The following is a 13,435-nucleotide window of genomic DNA, read 5'->3' as shown; positions in this document are numbered from 1 at the left end:
TGAATTTATGAAATCGCTTCAATCATTTGTAATAGCCCTGTACACCGATCAGCCAGAACATTATGACCACCAACCTACTATCGATATAAATCCGTCCAGGCGATAGCAGCGTCACCTGACGGGGAATGACTGCCAGTCAGACACACGCGCTGTGCATGTGGCATCAATGAGCAAGCTGTCCGTGAGCAGAATGGGAAAGGCGCGCAGTCTATCTAAGTTTGACCGAGTGCTCACTATAATAGCCCGGAGGCTCGGCACGAGCATTTCGGAAACTGCACGACTTGTCGGGTGTTCGAGGATTGCTGTGATGAATGTCTTCAACACACGGCGAAACCAACATGAATCCACGTTGAGATGTCGTGGGATGGGTGGCTATCCCTCGTTACAGATTTGTCCGCCCCTGGTAGCTGAGTGGTCAGCGCGACGGAGTGTCATACCTAACGGCCCGGGTTCGATTCCCGGCTGGGTCCGAGATTTTCTCCGCTCAGGGACTGGGTATTGTGTTGTCTTTATCATCATCATTTCGCCGGCCGCGGTGGTCTCGCGGTTCTAGGCGCTCAGTCCGGAACCGCGCGACTGCTACGGTCGCAGGTTCGAATCCTGCCTCGGGCATGGATGTGTGTGATGTCCTTAGGTTAGTTAGGTTTAAGTAGTTCTACGTTCTAGGGGACTGATGACCACAGTTGTTAAGTCCCATAGTGCTCAGAGCCATTTCATCATCATTTCATCCCCAACGACACTCAAGTCGCCGAAGCGGCGTCAACTCGAAAGACTTGCAACAGGCAAACTGTCTACCCGACGGGAGGCCCTAGCCACACGGCATTTCCATTACTGATTTCGGACGTCGTAGGCTGGGCAGACCGGTAAACAGGACCGGCGGCGAAATGAGACAGAACTAACATCAGTCTTTAATGCTGAGCACAGCACAAGTGCGTCTGAACACACAGTGTAACGGACACTCCTAACGATGGGCCTCCGCAGCCGACGACCCATTCATGTGCCAATGTTAACACCAAGCCACCCGAAAGCTACGATTGAAATCGGCACGTCGCCATCGGCACTGTACGTTGGCGCAGTGGCAGAACGTTGCCCGGTTGGATGAATCCCGATACCTTCTTCATCATGCCGATAGGAGGGTGCGAATCCGTCGCCTTCCCGGGAAAAGCTCCTTGACACCTGTACGAAGGGACGGAGACAAACTGACGGCGGTTCCATTATGCTCTGGGGAACATTTACGTGGGTGCCTATGGGTCTCGTGCGAGCCACCATGGCACAAGAGTATCGTACACTGGTTGCAAACAATATACACCAATTCAAGACGATCCTTTTTCCCGACAGCAGTGGCATTTTTCAACAGGATAATGCCAGGATTGTGATGGAATGATTCGAGGAACACAGTGGCGAGTTCCAGTTGGTATGCTGACCCCACCCCAACACTCCAGATCTGAACCAGATAGAACACATCTGGGATGTGATAGAACGTGGCGTCAGAGATCGCCCCCCTCCCCAGGACTTATGAGAATTAGGTGACTTGTGTGTGCACATGTGGTGCCAACTGCCTCCAGCGACCTACCAAGGCCTCATTGCTTCCATACCGCGGTGGTTCATCGCTGGACATACCGATTATTAGGCTGGGAGTCATAATGTTCTGGTTAATCAGTGCATATGATCTGCAGGCGTCATATTGTGGACAACCAAAGTCCGCTTGCGTAATTAAGTTATGGTGATGTATATGACATGAATTGGAAGGACTACACGACGAAGTTATGATCTTAGAGTCCATTCCTCCTGCTGGAAGTCCTCCACAACGGTCACCACCAAATATATATATATATATATATATATATATATATATATATATATATATATATATATATATATATATATATATATATATAACAAATTTAAGAGTCAGTTTTCCCAATACTTCTGTAAGCTTATGAATCTTTCCAACTCTACCACCTCAATCTGTAGCTAGTAGCGAACGGAGTTTTTCAAAACTCAAGTTGAGGGAGACATAGCTTGGACCAAGACTTTCTCAGGAACGATTATGTGGACTTTCAACTTTAGCTACTGAAAGCGGTACCTTAAAATCAAATCTATTTTGAAAGATTTTACTAACTTTAAGCTACAAAAATTTCAAGAGGCTCACAATGTTTTTTTAGGATCGAAAAATGGCGTTACATATTCTGAACCACTACAGGAAATATACATGACTTGATTGACAGAATATTTCACTTCCCTATCACACACAAATTTCTAATTTCCTTTATAAATGCATGCATAAACATTTTGACCTCATTTACAAATTTTCAACAACTATAGTGACAAAATTTTTAAAATTTTAACTACATTGTGACGAGTTCCCTTCATACGTAACACGCAGATTACACAGTTAAACAGTGTGGCGTACATATTACTTGGAAGGTTTTTGAGACTACCCAGACATATTTTGCACTTATAATGAAACTCTCAAGAAGCGTTTTTCGTAATAAGAGTCTTACATTTAAAATGTCGGAACGAAATTAAGCGATATGTTTTGTATTTCTGTCACACCTTTTCCGATGAAAAGTGATCGTCATGTAGTGATACAACAGCAGTAGAACATTTAGCCTGACTTGAGAGGCATCATGGATGATTTTCGAGTTGTCATAGTTGTTTTAGCTAAACGAGCTACGGACTAGCGAGCAAGAAGATGACTGAAATGACTGCTAGTTGAAAACCGGTAGCCTTCCTTAAACTTCAGATCTTCGTTTTCAATAATTTCTGCAAACGTAGTGCCTAAACTACAAGTGCGACTACAGCGACCGCAGATATGCACATTGTTTTTTCTCAATACTAGCTAAAACATGATGGTGGCTACTTTTCTTTTCTCTACTTTAAACGATCAACGTAAGTAGCAAGTTTTGAAAGCACTACTGCGGTGGTTTGTCAACGCCAGATTCATCCATCAGTTATACCTCTGCAGAATAAGGCAGCCTTTTATGGAAACCGCCGTCATGGCAAAATTTTTAATCTCTTTAACGGCATTATGTATCGACTCAAAAAACTAGAAAAAAAACATCTAAACCTAGCGAACATTATTTTATACCTATTGTCTCTCTGTTACCCTCGGAACACAGACAAAACTAGTAATCAAATTTTCACATTCACTACTTAATGAAAAATTTTCATTAATTTTTACTTTAAGTACTTCTCTGACTTAATTCTACATAATTACGGAATGTAACGTTTATGTCGAAAGCCCTTGAAGGTGCTGTGAATTCTTTGCCTACATCACGCCAGTTAAATGTTTCTTCAGTCTCGGTTTCATATTTTAATTTCGACGAAATGAATGGGAGTTCTTTTTTTATCCAAGTTACTCCTACCATCAACGGATTTATGTGTGTGATTATCTGTCTTCCTCTACTGGGTAATTTTTTTAAAAGTTATTTCTCTTGTATTCGCTTTCTTCATTCAGACTGTTTTTAGAGAATGTCTGAATTGTCTTGGGATTTTGAAAATGAAATACAGGTAAATCATAGTTGCTCATTAAAACTGTTTTGTTACTTTCGCAAGGTTGCAGCAGCAGCACATGAGGATGAGTGTTTATTAGTTATTATGGAGTCTGTATTAATTATGTTGTTATTCAGTGGAAGTAGGTCATTTGAACATGAATAGAAAACGTTTCGCTATGTATGTCTGATCTCAGAAGTTATTCACATTCACAAACCGGCGTTTTCTAGTTTGACATGGGGATGACGTACCAGTGCAATGTTTTGTACTCTTGGAATCGTTGTTCACACACTTTCTCTTACTTTCTTCCTTCGGCGTTAGTTGATTTCAAAATTTTAGGGAATTGAATACACTGACACGCAGCACGTGATGTAGTTACACGTGCGTGGATGCCAAAACTTTTGGAGTTAGCAAACGATTTTCTTTTTAAATCCTGCATAAAATTAAAGTTAGGAGTACTTTAAAGAGACTTACAAAGCATAAACATTTGGTATAGTTGTCTCCCACTCGGACCCCACTGTTTATGAATCCACGTTGCTGCACGCATCCGAAACAAAACAGCGCTCGCAACGGCGGCATAGCTCCTCTCAGAGGTAAGTAAGCACCGGCGATTAATACCAAACGTCCGATTAAATTTCCCGCGAGCATAAATCGGCCATAAACAAGTCATATCTCACGGCGTCCCACGTGTAACGATCGAGCGTCGTGCAAACTATCAACGACTGCCGACGATATATATAGGGGACTTGCCGGCGGCATACAGAAAGCTTCGGCGCATAACTCAGGCAGCTGCCGGCGGGAGCCGCGATACGCGCAGGAATTCAATTAAATTTCAATTTGTGCTTGTTATTTGCTTTATGGCCCGGTAAGTTATACCGCTGCGTGGCGTATGCCCGCCGACCTGGGAGGCCGCGTCGCAGCCAAGTCGCCGTCACGGGAGCCCTCTGGCGGCCGCCCTGTAAATCAAAGCGCGCCCAGCTCGCTTACGAATTCTCGCGGTGTCGAGGGGAAAACACCAGTCATTTGTCCAGCTTTTCCTGTCGGAATGCCAACCGCATCTCCCTTTCTAATAATGGAGCACCAGGGCGCTCACCTGCGGTGCGAGGGCAGAGCTGTAAGCCAATACTGCGGAGGCAGCGCCAAAAGCTACATACGCTCCGGCCCGTTCATCGGACTCTTGTCATGTGGCATATTTGTTTTAAACGAGAACTGTACACAAACATAAACTGAAGCTTTTTCAGGATAATCTCATTTACTGTTCAGTTTCAGACCCACATTTTTAATTATATGACATGTTTCGATCATTCAAGGTCATCTTCAGACGTAAGTAGTTGCGTCAGCAACCCGTCTTGTCTATTCAGAACGTCATACCAGAGTACTCTGACCTGAGGTTCTGAATAGACAAAACAGGTTGCGGAGTAGTCTGATAAGAGGTTCTGAAACGACAAGTAGGGTTGCTTCTTAAATATAAGGACAGCTGCTGATTCTCACGAGATGAACATGTTGACTGTAGTCAAACCGAAGCCTTAGGAGTAAATGACGGAGCACCTACCGACCTACTCAGACACTGTCCATCGGTGTCAGTAGCGCAACTGGCTACTGCAGTCATGTGCGTGATGGAAATGTTGACACTCAACTGCTCTTTATTTCTGGTGATGCATTAGTGCTTTTATCAGGGGACACGGAAGTGCACAACAGCAGACATTAGAGATCTAGCAGACATTAGAGCTCTAAAATTGTTCGTCACTTACACCAAAACCAGTGCATGGTTTGAAAGCAGGAGTGTTGGGCGTACTTAGTGCAACAACTACTGGACCGATGTTATTTCACTGCATCCTAACTTCTTATAGATGCCACAGCCACAAGCTCCGTTTTCCACTCTGGCTTTTATATAATCACTGATGTTTACACCACGGACCAACGAGCAAGACAAGACCCCCAGCAGGGAATGATGATTTCATGCCTTCAAAGAGCCGCAAGGCTGCCCTATCGCAGAACGAGAGGGAAGCTGTAACTAAGAAACGAAAACCGGAGAACTTCAGCAAGGGGCTCAGTTATTTTAACGTGTTAACGAATACAGAACGTTTCACTATGTATGTCCTATATGTATGTGTCTGAATACTTGTGTATCTGTACACATGGCTGCAATACTCCAGTCTGGCCCTTGTATACTGTTATTATGTTCTATCTACATGGTACTTATATACCTGCACAAATATTCAAATCTCCGTCTTCAGCTTTTGAAACAATTATTACGGAACATACAAAAGAATATTTTATTGCTATGTTAGAGATATACCCATGGATTGAATTGGGACCATCCCTAATCTGTACCGACGGCAATTTATCTTTTCTTATTGTCTTACCAGCAGGATATTTATTGCATACTACCTCTGTGCATCCTGTACCACATTTTCGTCTTTTTTACTCATTTGAGTAAACTACGGACCTAAAATTTGCTTTATATCGCAATCTGTCCCACATTGAGCCTATGTAAGTTCTTACCAGGGTACGACTTAATATATACTCTGAATTGTAAAAACAGACTGTGGTATACTATTTTCAGTGTTGAAATGGCTGTATGAGCCCCTTCCAAAAGGCAATAAATAAAACAATAAATAAATACAGAACGTTCTTCTAGTTCATGTTTACTAGAGCAGTGGTTTCGTAATAAAATAACAATTGTACATGTGTACACAACCATGAACGGCGACGATGTAATTTTTCGAATGTATGAGTGTGCAATTAAATATGCCAAACAGTCGAAATCAGATGATCTGGATATAAATGGCAGTGATTAAGTGATTATACAACGGATTGGGGGGGGGGGACATGGAGTTGTCTTTCTTAGAGAAACGTGAGGAATATATTGCAGCCTTATTCCACGGAACCAACGTCTTCTGAAAAGACCTACTGCTATTCCATCCACAACACTGTGCGACTACACAAAGTCAATGGGTTTGCAACAGTATTATGATGTATTTACGAAAATAGGGACTACTTGTAATGATAGAAACACGAACCCCATTTTCAAGACTCCAGCGTCGGTTGATCTGTGAGTTCTCGTAGTCCGATAAATACAGCCATGCCCCATCAGGAACAAGCGTATCAGGATAAACATCTCCATTACGCAAAACTGCAGTAGATAGTTGCAATACTGACGCTAACAATGGTATCTGGCTTCGTCATTCGATGATCTACTTTCATTTTGTAAGGTCTCAATTGGACATTACGTGGATCTCTGTGAGGAAATGCTACCGACACCCCAGTGTGCTGAATGGTATTATAATTATCTTGGACATTTTTCGAAAGCCACTCCTACCTCATCCAGCGTCAATCGTCTAAATCCGGTACTCCACATACTAAAGGACGAGGAACGTCCGGACAGCACGTAGCTGCCAGGGCCTGCTTCCCCATTAATGGTTCCCCTGACCCTGTAATGTAGCATACAGTAGGCAAAAATAATTTAGCTCCTCCCGGGGACGTCATGGTAGTGGAGGCGACAATGGTAGTGGTGGAGATTTAGTTGTCTATAGTGGCGGGTTTGGTAAGGTGCAGTTCACCTGCTGAAGCCTGATCACAATCACAACTTTTAAGTTACAGCTATCATGTCTTTATGCCAGTACGACCAGTAATACGAGCGACAGCGAACTAAGGTAGTAGCCCCTTTGAAACAAAGGGGTGGAGTTATCTGGTGCTGGGAACGAGAAGGCGTTTCTATGAAGTGGCAATTTATTTTGCGCGAGATCTGTGAGCCTAGGGCCAGGCTATCACCGCCCGCTTGAAGGTTCACTATAGTCCTTCACTGTACCTTCCACAGCACTTGGCCTCCCGCACATTTTCGGGGTACCACCAACCGTCCCATCATCGAAATTATGAAGCCGTCCAATTTTTTTTACTTTACTACTAACTTCTCTTTGCAACAGTACCATCTTCATTAAGACTTATTAACATCATGCCTCGTTTTATTCACCTTAATATTGGGACAAATCGAGGGGCATGAAACGGGGGTGGGTAGAGGTTCAGAAGGGAGTGAGCCTATCCCCAATATTACTCAGTCTGTAGACCGAGCAAGCAACAAAGGAAACCAAAGAAAAGTTTGGAGAAGGAATTAAGGTTCAAGGACAAGAAATAAGAACTTTGAAGGTTGCCGACGACACTGTAATTCTGTCACAGACTGCAAAGGAGCAGCTGAACGGAATGGACGGCGTCCTGAAAGGAGGATATACGACGAACTTTAACCAAACCAAACAGGAGTAATGGAATGAGGGTCAAATTAAATCAGGCGATGGTGAGGGAATTAGATTAGGAAACGAAACACTAAAAGTACTAGACGAGGTTTGCTACTTGGGCAGCAAAATAACTGATGATGGCCGAAGTAGATGGTTCACTTGACCCTAAGTAATATGGAACTTAACATCTGAGGTCATCAGTCCCCTAGACTGCGAACTGTTTAAACCTAACTAACCTAAGGACATCCATGCCCGAGGCAGGATTCGAACATGCGACCGTAGCAGCAGCGCGGTTCCGGACTGAAGCGCCTAGAACCACTCGATCACAGCGGCCAGCGCCGAAGTACAGAGCATATAAAATGTAGACTGGCAATGGCAAGAAAAACTCTGCTGGAGAAGAGAAAACTATTAACATCGTATATAGATTTAAGTGTTAGGAATTCTTTTTCGAAGGTATCTGTGTAGAGTGTAGCCTTTTATTTCAAAAGTGAAATCTGGACGATAAAGAGTTTAGACGAGAGGAGAATAGAAGTATTTGAAGTGTGGAGCTACGGAAGAATACTGAAGAATAGACGGGCAGGTCACGTAACCAATGAGGAGGTACTGAAAAGAACTGCAGAGCAAAGAAATTTGTGGCCTAACGATTAAAAGTAGGGTCCGGTTGATTGGGGCATACTGAGACAACAAGGGACTACTAATTTAGTATTGGAGGAAAGTGTGGAAGCTAAAATTGTCCAGAAAGACCAAGAGTTGACTACAGTAAGCAAGTTCAAAAGCATCTAGGTTGCAGTGGTTATTCGGAGATGAAGAGGTTTGCACTGCGTGGAGAGCTGCATCAAACCAGCTGTCGGACTAAAGACCACAGTAAACATTGGCACAAGAAGAAAAGTTCGTAGCCTGGTCCATATTTGTCTAAGTTATCAAAGATTTTGATTTTTTTATGTTGATCTATGCCATGCAAGTAGATAACACAAGCACCCCCAAAAAAATGGTTCAAATGGCTCTGAGGACTATGGGACTCAACTGCTTTGGTCATAAGTCCCCTAGAACTTAGAACTACTTAAACCTAACTAACCTAAGGACAGCACACAACACCCAGCCATCACGAGGCAGAGAAAATCCCTGGCAAGCACCCCCCTCCGTAATCTGGATTGTGACGCACGCCTATATAGTGGCTCTCGCACGGAGGTAGCCGGTTCGAATCCCGGTCGTGGAAGAAATTTTCACGGCCAGTACTCCCCTGACGAGAGGAGCGGACGTTATCGTGTATAAAGACAATCCAGGCTTTGCGCAAATGTCCTGCGTTACGCTGGACACCTCTCCACAATGTCTTATGCTGTGATGACATGTGACACTGCAGATAGTGATCCTTCCTCCGGATTGTACACAAATCCATTAGAATCCTCTATAGTTAACATACACTTGAGACGAAACCACTCCCATACTCCGCGTGGAAAGGGGGCATTGTGTGCGGAGAAGGAAAACGTATTTCCGGTTAGGTTGCTGAACAAAAGCTCGGTGTCTCCAAGCCGACGACACCATACGACTCTATCTAAATGTCCATTTGCATGTTACTTAAAACTGCGATAAAGTGAACGGGAAGTGTTCTGTGTGGCTAGAAGCATCACAAACAGTAAGATAGTACTGCACGCACAGGAGGCAAGATACCACGGCGTCGAGTGATAAAAGGATATCAGAAACTTTTACTTTCCCTGTGGGAGCAATGGCAGTGAAGAGCGCGAATAATTATCATTATTATCTAATCATGATTATTATTATCATCTAATCGTACCATCAGAAAATCACAGAATTTTATCGCAATGCATCTGAGCATGCCGTGCATAATGTCACCACTTCTCCTTGAGGGCTCAATGGTTCTCGGCAGTACTGCGAAAGTAAAATCTTTATTTTATTTCTAATTTTCTCCACTGCGCCCCACACTCTTCTAACATCCAAGATATTTTGTTCAAAGAAGTAACACGTGTCTTCACGTTGTGATGATCTTTACACTCAAGTATTCTGTGCACCAAGATGCCACATTCTACCTTCTTCCTTCAAAGTGGGAATGTGATAGAACAACAGTTGGGTAGCATCGGTTGCGTTTTCGTGCATCGATAGAGACTTGTCTTTGATTCCGTGAAACATGAGAAAGCACGGTGGGAGTAACGAGGATTGGCAGGCTATGCAACTCTGCAAGCTCTAGATGTGCGCTAAAAGCAACGTGTAAACAGGCACTAAATCAATTTGATTTGCAGAATATTTTTGGTGTGGTGTCACCGCCAGACACCACACTTGCTACGTGGTAGCTTTTAAATCGGCCGCGGTCCGCTAGTATACGACGGACCCGCGTGTCACCACTGTCAGTGATTGCAGACCGAGCGCCGCCACACGGCAGGTCTAGAGACACGTACTAGCACTCGCCCCAGTTGTACAGCCGACTTAGCCAGAGATGGATCACTCACAACTACGCTCTCATTTGCCGAGACGATAGTTAGCATAGCCTTCAGCTACGTCATTTGCTACGACCTAGCAAGGCGCCATAGCATTTGATATTGAGATTATAACATGTACCGTCAAGAGCGATGTACACCAATTGTGGATTAAAGTTAAGTATTATATCAACTACGTACTTTATTTGCTACTATTAATTCCCTTAACTGTTCCAGACCTCACGCCAGTCAGCGTGTAATTAAACGCGTGCATTTCGGCCTCCTCTAGCAACACAGTGTTGGCTCTTCTGCCAACACATCATTTGGATATATAGTTTTTCAAAAAAAGCATATCGTGTGTGCTTCGTTCATGGGACAAAATATAATATGATACCATAGTAAATTCTTTATTTTCGACTATTTGACGGAAATTCGTTCATAATGGGTGATAGTTGATGAGGAGAATCCTCTCTGAATTTCATCACTTAAAAAAAAGATCGGCTGAATTCTAACGAGGCCTACACAAACCTGCAACCGCATTTGAGAACATCAAGATAATGTGCAATGAGGCATTGGGAGTGCAGGTATATCATAACAAAAGGAACGGTCCAGTTTATATGAGGAATTAACAAATAGAAAGCATTGTGCAAAAGTGGTACCACATTTACTGTGAGCTCCAGCAAAACATTCCAGAAAAGAAACAGAAATTAAAGCAACGTGAAGTCTCTCTCCAAAGATTCGAGATCGATTTCGTCTACTGGGAAGTTCTTCTACGTTCTTATTGGCTGCCTTGCAAAGGGTAATTTGCTATTCGGTTAATAGTACTCAGGTCTTTTGGAACAACTGGAAAATATTACACGTGGGAAGACGGCTGGATTCCAAAAGAAGAACCATTTATCAGGACGCTGCAACTGGACGCAAAGGCGCTTTGACAGCACGAAAATAGTGCGATTTCGAAAACAGATTGTGAGAACATCCAGTTTATTCACCAAACTTGGCACGTTCTAACTCTAGCGTATTCCACAACTAGAAAGTAAAGCTGAACGTTAGTTTGAACTTGCACTGCTTTACTATGCGTGGTGCTAATATAGGTGATATACTAGTGACTTCCTCCGGCGCCTGAGCTGACTTTCAGAGCCAGTTCCATGGTGACCAAGAGCTAAAGGTGGACCACGGTGCAACTTGATAGATAACTCTCTGCTCACCAGCTTGATAAACTTGTAACACTGCCAATACATTGTTGTATCTCTATATCAAGGAGCATTTTCTCGCAGTTGCCAAGCGCCGCAGATTTGTAAAGCTTCAGATTACAAGCACAGGGAGCAACGCCATGCTCTGACAATTTAACCAATCATTTGACCCATTACATCTTGGAAGTTCTGTATAGCGTGGATAATTTTGTTCCAGCTGTTGATATTTATTACTGAGCTTATGAAACGAAAGTTGTGAAATAAAAAAATACTGTATGAAAATGGTAATTTTGAAATGTTTCTGGATAAAAATTGTTATGGTACACATTGTTCCGAAAACGTATGAGCGTATTTTTAATGTTACGTATGTCAAGAAGCGTTTGGTAGAAAACTGTTATTTTTATAGAAAATTAATCCTACGGGAATTTAAGGAAAGAAGAGTAGTTTATCTGAATGCTTAGTAGAATGAGCACATGGTTAGAGTCATGACAGTAGACTGTTTGAGTTCTGATACTGATGCTAATGATTATGAACCAATAAACATGGATGCTACATAAGTGAGTTCTGAAAATGGTGAGAGTCAAGAAACGCGTTAATTTCTCCCACACATATCTCGTTAAGTGACCATGATGAAATTTGAGCTCATTCTAAGTCATACTGATGGCCGAATGTTCCAGAAAATTCACAAAGTTGACGTGTATCTAGCGTCTGATTCGTTGTGGACACTTCAGACGTTAGCATTAACCAGACCATCGCACCTGCCATTTGTCTATTTCAATATTATTTCTCGAAGGTAGTAAAGTACAATATTCACGCATACCTGTCTGGGGGAACACCGGTCCAAATACTGATGTCTGATCGCTGTCCAGGTCACGGTACGCACTGAGTTACAGAACTTCAACTTCAGCTGAAAGCGTGTCGCCTGCTAGAACGTATAAAACCCACTGCCCTGCCACGAACAAGCGGATACAGTCTCTGAGCCAGACGGATGTCCGGTGCCGCGTGATAGCGACGTAGCTGATAACTCAAACTGCAGACGCTGGGGTTACGCATAACGCTACAGCTCACATGGGCATTACCTATTTCTTCAGGGCAGAGTATACCTCTTCAGTTCACTACACAGTTTGAAACGGTTCAGCTGTCAGTACCCGAGCTTGCTACCGTTCGTTAGTGTGGTCGAATTCGGACTTGATGTGAAAGGCATGAATTCTAATGTTTAAAAAAATAAATAAAATAAATAAAAAATAGTCACCGGTGTTTATCCGCCAGAAAGAGGAGATACGAGAGAACACAATTTATGGTCGCCAGACATTGCGCACTTGTTCTGAAATGAATTTAAAATCTTTCGGCAGAGCTTCATTGGGCGGTAACATCTTACTCTCTGCGAATGGAAACATTATGCTCAGAAACCTCTTTGAAGATATTTGAGGCAGTATATGTGTCGCTCTAGGTTTCAACATTTACGTTCCCTTAGTTTCCATACTCATCAACAAGATACAACGATAAGGCAAAAGATTATGAAAGGCTACAGTACCATTACTTTTCACAGTTTCCATAAAAAAACGCGGTAGGTAACGTCGGAAGTTCCATGAGACTTTTCGCGGCTGATGCTGTTGGATACAGAGAAGTCGGGATGCTACACAACTGTAACCAAATACGAGAAGACCTATGAAGGCTCGACGCTTGGTACAGGGTGTGACATTTGACCCTCAACATAAATAAATGTACTGTGTTGTGAACACATAGTCAGAAAGCTCCTTTATTGTATGATTACACAATTGCAGAACAATCACTTGATGCAGTTATTTCCTCAAAATGTCTAGCATTATGTGTATGGAATGATATGAAGTGGAACGACCACATAAAATTAGTCGCGTGTAAGGCAGACGCCAGACTGAGATTCATTGGAAGAATGCTTTGTAACTGTAGTCTAGCAGCAAAGGACGAAGCTTACAAAATACTCGTTCGACCAGTACTTGGATACTGGTCGTCAGACTGGGATCTGTAGCAGATAGACTTGATAGAGGAAATAGGGAAGATACGGAGAAGAGCAGTACGTTTCGTTACAGGTTCATTTACGAAGCGTCAC

The sequence above is a fragment of the Schistocerca cancellata genome, chromosome 2 (assembly GCF_023864275.1).
Source record: "Schistocerca cancellata isolate TAMUIC-IGC-003103 chromosome 2, iqSchCanc2.1, whole genome shotgun sequence".
Lineage (NCBI taxonomy): Eukaryota > Metazoa > Arthropoda > Insecta > Orthoptera > Acrididae > Schistocerca > Schistocerca cancellata.
This window is presented reverse-complemented; position numbering follows the sequence as displayed.